At 53.7% G+C, this 6,091-nt stretch overlaps 1 pseudogene; it reads right to left on the bottom strand.

The window, feature by feature from the left end:
• Positions 1-945: 945 nt before the first annotated feature.
• LOC143266217 (U2 spliceosomal RNA) lies at positions 946-1,120 on the bottom strand (annotated as a pseudogene).
• Positions 1,121-6,091: the final 4,971 nt, after the last annotated feature.

The raw sequence follows: 6,091 nt of genomic DNA, 5'->3' as shown, positions 1-6,091 counted from the left end.
TAATATACACTCCAGCCGGGGGTTCGTCATCCTGATGTTTAAAATGATTTTAGATAAATAAATAAATAAATAAATAAACTCCCCTAAAAACTAAACAAACAAATAGATTAATAAATAAATATGTAAATGTTTTATAACGCTTACGCGAGTCAAGTGTTACAACTCAGATCTACTAATTTAATAATTAGGTGTCTTATAATTAAATGACTAGAACAAAGACTTACAAACTAATGACTAGAATTAACCTAATTATTAAACTAGAGTCAGAAACTAAAATAGAAAACGGACGAACGATGTACGTACGACCGTGCGAATCGTTCCGTGCGGCAATTTCGCGATGAAAACCACGAAATTACCACAGAGAGACTGGATATGACTGCTATCGAACTGCACGAGTTGTAAAGGGACTCGTGCACCTCGATAATTAACGGCGAAAACAATTAATTAATTAATCTACTGCAAATGAGAACAATAGAATTCTCGAATTGTCTACCTGTAACGATCGAATTCGACCGGTACAGGAGCTCAAAAACTACTCGCAAAAACAGTGACTGGGGGACAGGGGAAGGTGAGCTGCTATCGATTTGAACTAACGTTCGCACCGATAGCAGGGACAAACAATAGGTAAACACCTACTCCGCGAGCAATACCGCGACCGCTGAAGGCGGTTCGCGGCGCGTGTTTCGAAAATCGAAACGTCCACCTGCAAACTCTAAGTACTACTTAGCGCCTCCAGGGGCACCACTCTACAGCCGCTACACTACTGCCCTCCACCGCCAGAACCAGTCACTCACCGCCAGTCTGTCGCAGTCCCTCCGCCAAGGCACTTCGCGAGTCGCACAGCCGTGCCGCACGTGGACGAACCAACGCGAACGCGGACGCGATAAAACTTTTAAAACGCAACACTATGACTAAAAGAGGAGTCAGAATATTTTTGCACAATGAATTATGTGGGCCGCGTCCTGCGGCACTGCAAGGCAGGTACGACCCGCGTCGGAGTCGGAGCAAGCCCCGGAGTCCGACCGATTGCAAAAATAAGATTAATATTCTGACTCCCCGATGGGGAGTGTATCAGATATTAAGCTGATAAGAACAGATAAATTGGAGTTTATTTAGCAATGAATGTTTCCCCACAGCCGAAGCTGCAGGGTGATACATAGATTTCTCATTATCCATATAATAAAATACAATAATATAAATATCACCCGCATTCAGAAATATTTTCCTTACATGCTAACTTAACTTTCAATTTTGCACTTGCCTTCGTATTTCTCTTCTTAGTAGTCAGGCGTGTCATTACTATTACAAGTCGTGGTCCTCTTGGACCCGCGCTTCCGCAGCTTCGTACTCCGGCAATATATGATTAAATAAAAATACAAAAAACCCTAGGGGGGAAACATAACTTATTCAATAACATGATTTTTGGCAATTCATGAGTACCGATATCTCTCCGCGTTTTTATGAGGAGGAGATGGAGCATTACCTTCAATTCAATAAAATGAGGTAAAATAAAATAAATAATGTAAAATAAGATATAATAGAGCAAAATAGAGTAGAGTGTAAGCCACCAAAGTATCGCAGAATGGAGTAAAGTATACTATACCGGGCCTCGCATCCTACCAATTAATATTTCACCATTAATATTATCCTTCTGTAAATATCTTGTCATTACGATAGCTCTGTCCAGATCAATGTCCATATTATACTACTACTGTTTCAGTATTTTAATATTTTGTCTCGCTTTCTAAAACTTTTGTTTTCAACTATTTTCATTGGCTCTGTCGTTATAGTTTGTATTGTTTTCGATGTTCTGTGCAGTGTATTGTCTTATTCCTGACACATGTTCCACGTATATGTCTCTGGACCATTTTATAGTTTCCGCTACCATTAGTTTTCGCATTAATGATGCGTATTTAGGGGATATTCGGAGGAGATCGAGGACGAACTCGTTCCCGGGATCCCAGGCGCCCAGTGCACCAACGACGAACGCGTCGACAACAACTCTGTAGCCGCGCCGCTGCAAGCTATCGGCCAGAGGCCGATACTTGTCGATCTTGCGCACCCTTGCCTCCTCTACTCCCGCAAGGGTGTTCTCGAAGGGCACGGCCACATCGATGATGACGACGGTCCTCGACGGCTCGTGCGTTACCACGATGTCGGGTCGCTGCGCCGAGGACGCGTCGTTGATGCCCTGAACGCGTCTGTTCACCTTTATTTCCCCCGGGAGCCGGATCGCCCGTACGAGCCTCTCGACGAGGTTGTCGTGCCTCCGCTGCCTGGCGGCAGAATGGGGGCCGCAGTGTCCGAGTACGTGGGGAAGGGTTTCGGCGTCATATCCGCATCGCCGGCAACGCTTATCATCGTTCCCCCATCGACGCGCCCCATTTAAGGGGAGCACGTCGAGGCGGGCCCGATGGATAAAGCGCCAATCAGCGAAGCGGATAAACTCGCCCGTGCGCATGAAGCGATTGCTCGCTGCATGGCGGGAAGTTGCGTCGAACACCTTCCCCTGGTCCGGCTTCTTAAGGAGCGAGGACATCCAATACTCAGACACGGCGGCCCTCATCCTGCTGATGACGGTTGCCTTGGCAGACGGAGGGACCACAACCTTGCGCCCATTCGGTGCTTTACACGCCACTGAGAGTTCAGCTCGATCAGCGCAATACTCCCATCGAAAGCCGAGACGTACGCTCGACCTGAGCGCTGCAGATCGCACCCTCGACCAGAACGACGAGCGCCCCGTCGTCGGCCTCGCCCAATCTCCCTCGAGCGAACCCGAGAGGTATTGTGCGAGATCCTCGTCTGTCGGATCCCGACGCAGCTTCTCGCGGGCAGCGATTTTCAACGCATACCTTGCAATTTCGGAGACCGTCGTGTCCTCCGCATTCAGCATTTTGAATGCGTGGGCCACGATGGTAACCTCAGCAAGGTCTGCTACCGGCGGTACTCCACATCCTCCCCTAGAGGGGGGGATATAGAGTACCTCCGGGCTCGCGCGTTGGGGCAGGTTGAGCCACCCTTTCGCCACCCGTTTGATAGCTGCATCGAGATCCGACAAAAACGCTCGACGCATACTGGCCCCCCTCAACAGAAAATCAAGACGCGGCAGTATAAATACTGCCAGCGTCTCAAGTTTCTGCCAAGGGGCTAGGAGAGAGCGATCCACAGCGCCCAGGTCGCCCAGCACGCCACGGATCGTGGTGTACGGCGTCTGGTCGAGCTGAACCCCAGTGGGGACACCTAGATGCTCGTAGGGTTCTCCTTTTCCCAAGGCCGGAACGAGTTCGCCTCCGATCTCGAACCTCGTTTCTACCACTTCATCTCTACCTTTTGTGTGCAGTGTTGCGCATTTCTTTGGATTGAATGCGAGGCCCAGTCTCGTCGCAATATTTTCCACGATCTGTAATAGCGCTCGCATCTCCTCCTCGTTGGCCGCCAACAGTGCGACGTCGTCTGCGTAGGCCAGCGCGCAGATCTTTTTGCCGGCAATCTCATACCCAAGTCCTGATGTTACCGCAGCACGAATCATGGGCTCGATAGCAATGTTAAACAGGATCGGGCTGAGGGGGCACCCCTGCTTTACCCCTGATCTTATGGGGATTCTCTCCGTAAATCCCTCAGCCGTCCTTACCCTCGTCGAGCAGTCTGTGTACAGGCTGCTGACGATATTGATGACCGTCGGTGGAACGCCAGCTTGAGCCAGCAAACCAGTGATGGTGGAGTGGGGGACTGACCCGAACGCGTTCGAGAGGTCCAGCCACGCCACCACCAACTCCTGTTTCCTCCGCTGAGCGTCTTCAAGGCTTGCCTGCAACACGAAGTTGTGTTCGAGACAACCTTCGTGCGGCAGGAAGCCCTTCTGGGATTCAGAGAGCCGTTTGTTCATAACGGCCCAGGAAGTTAGGCCGTCGGCCATGACAGCAGCGAAGAGTTTCGGCGTAGTGTCACCCATCGCGAGCGGGCGCCAGTTCGCCAGGTCATCCCGGTCACCTTTCTTGTAGACAAGAACGGTGTTTGACTCCTTCCAACAGTCAGGAATACGCTCCATTCTGAGGCAGGTGTTGAAAAGCGCCGTGAGTAGCCGCGCCTCCGGGTCAACCCTCTTGAGGTCACCGTAGGTAACGCCGTCAGGCCCAGGGGATGAGTTCTTCATCCTCCCAAGTCGACGACGTACCTCGGTGATCTCAAAGGGCGAGACCAGGAGGTTAGTTCCTCTCGCTTCCTCATAATGGATGGTCGGGAGGGGCCCCGGACAATCCCGGAGAGCATACACCCCTGCGAAGTATTGCTGGACAGTGTCCAACAATACTTCGCAGTGTGGAGAGGAACCCTTGAGTACCTCCCGCACTGCACGCTTCCGGTTTGTCCGAAACAAGCGCTGTATGCGCGTCGCCTCCCGGACGTATTCCTGGCGGTTGGAAGGAGCACCGGTCGCCGACGAACTGTCCGCGCGATGGTCACTCGCCTCCGTCCTCGCTCTGTTTGATGGTCGGCCCTCTCGCCTCCTGGTGGCTGGATTTGCAGCCCGACCGGTTGACACGACCCCATGCTTTTTGAAGAATTCCGCCACTTTCGTAGCGAAAGACTCCAGCCCCTGAGCATCGGAAACCCCTTCAGACAGCTCGACGAGAACTGACCGCTCGGCGCCTATCGCTTCCCGACTGCTTCGCTGAAGCAAGCCGGGTCGTTCGGCACCAGGCGCGCGCTCGACGCTCTGCCTGTCGGGGCACTCGACCTCGGGGAGCCGTGCTCGCCGGACCGGACTGCGCCCAATCCTCCTCCCGCGGCGCTCATCAGAGAACCCAGGGGTAACTGACCCCCGCCCACGCGCCCCCGGCGGCCATCGGGTCTGGACGCTGAGGGGTTGTCTTCGTTCGCCTTGCAAAGCTGGGTCGATAGCCCTTCTTGGGAACTGGAATTCCTCGTTTCTTGTTGCAGGTCTACTACTATTGTTTCTATTGGCACCCCCTCGGCCCGTCCTGTTCTGCCCATTCACGTTCTCATGTCTAAAAACAGAGCCCCGGTGTGACCCGGGGGGATTAGTCGCACTGTTGGCGGCATTACTTAGCCTAGGACAATTACAATTACACAAACAATTATTATTAAAACCGATAGGGCTGGTTCCCCTATCGGTTACGTCCCTGATTATTTTCGGGAGGCCCCGTCCCTTTGTCCTGACCCCACTAGCTCGTGGTGCCCGGGTCAAGTCCTCTTCTCCTGCTCCTCTTGCTTCAATCCGTGGCTGCCTTTCCGGCGTCCTCGGTAACGGGGTCGTCGTTGGTCCCTCCACGGTGGCTTCCTGCCGTCCAGCCATTCGCCTCGTGGTCAGCGGCGTGAAGCCCCGTAATTCCTCCTCTTCTTCCTTCTTCTCCTCCTTTTCCTCCTGCTCCTGTACCGGCGCCGCGATTACTACTGGCGACGACTCGGCTATTGCAGGCAGAACTATCTTTCTTCCTGAGCGCCCCATTACAGGGGACGCTTGGATGGAATTTGCGTCCCCTTCTTCATCCCCCCGGGTGGTCGGTGGGGGGCTCCTCGTCTCCTTCTCCATCTCGGGCGGCAATGTCCTCGCCCGGGTACTCCTTCTTGACATGGGGCGCTCCTCCTGCTCTTTCAGGGTGGCCTCTTCTCTTGCCGTCTCTTCCGTGGGGGGCGTGCCGCCTCTCGCCCCGCGCCTAGTTCTGGGGGAGGTCCGAGGGGGCTCCGTGGCGGCTCTGGCAGCCCGCGACCTTGTGACCGGTGCGGACTCCAGGAACGTTACTTCAACTTTCTCCTTCGGTCCCCTCGGTGATGTTTTCCCTCCCCCTCCGCGCTTCGTGGTGACGGCAATTGCGGCCACCGGCCTGCTACACACCGATGTCGTCGTCAGTGTAAGGGTCCCGGCTGTCGCAAAGGTGCACGTGGCCGCCATCGGCAGGGTGGGGGGCGCTGATGATGTTGGTGCACCCCCTTTCTCCTTAGCTTCAGACACGGGCGGGAGAGACGTCGCCCGTGTCACCCTCCTCGTCGCTGTTGTTGTTGTGGCGGCCACTTGTCCTTTGGTAACCTCCGCATATGTGACAGCCGGGGTTACCCTTCTCGTTGCTATGGT

Source organism: Megachile rotundata, unplaced genomic scaffold, assembly GCF_050947335.1.
Source record: "Megachile rotundata isolate GNS110a unplaced genomic scaffold, iyMegRotu1 scaffold0092, whole genome shotgun sequence".
Classification (NCBI taxonomy): Eukaryota; Metazoa; Arthropoda; class Insecta; order Hymenoptera; family Megachilidae; genus Megachile; species Megachile rotundata.
Note: the sequence above shows the minus strand (reverse complement) of the source record. Positions and strands in the feature narration are given on the sequence as shown.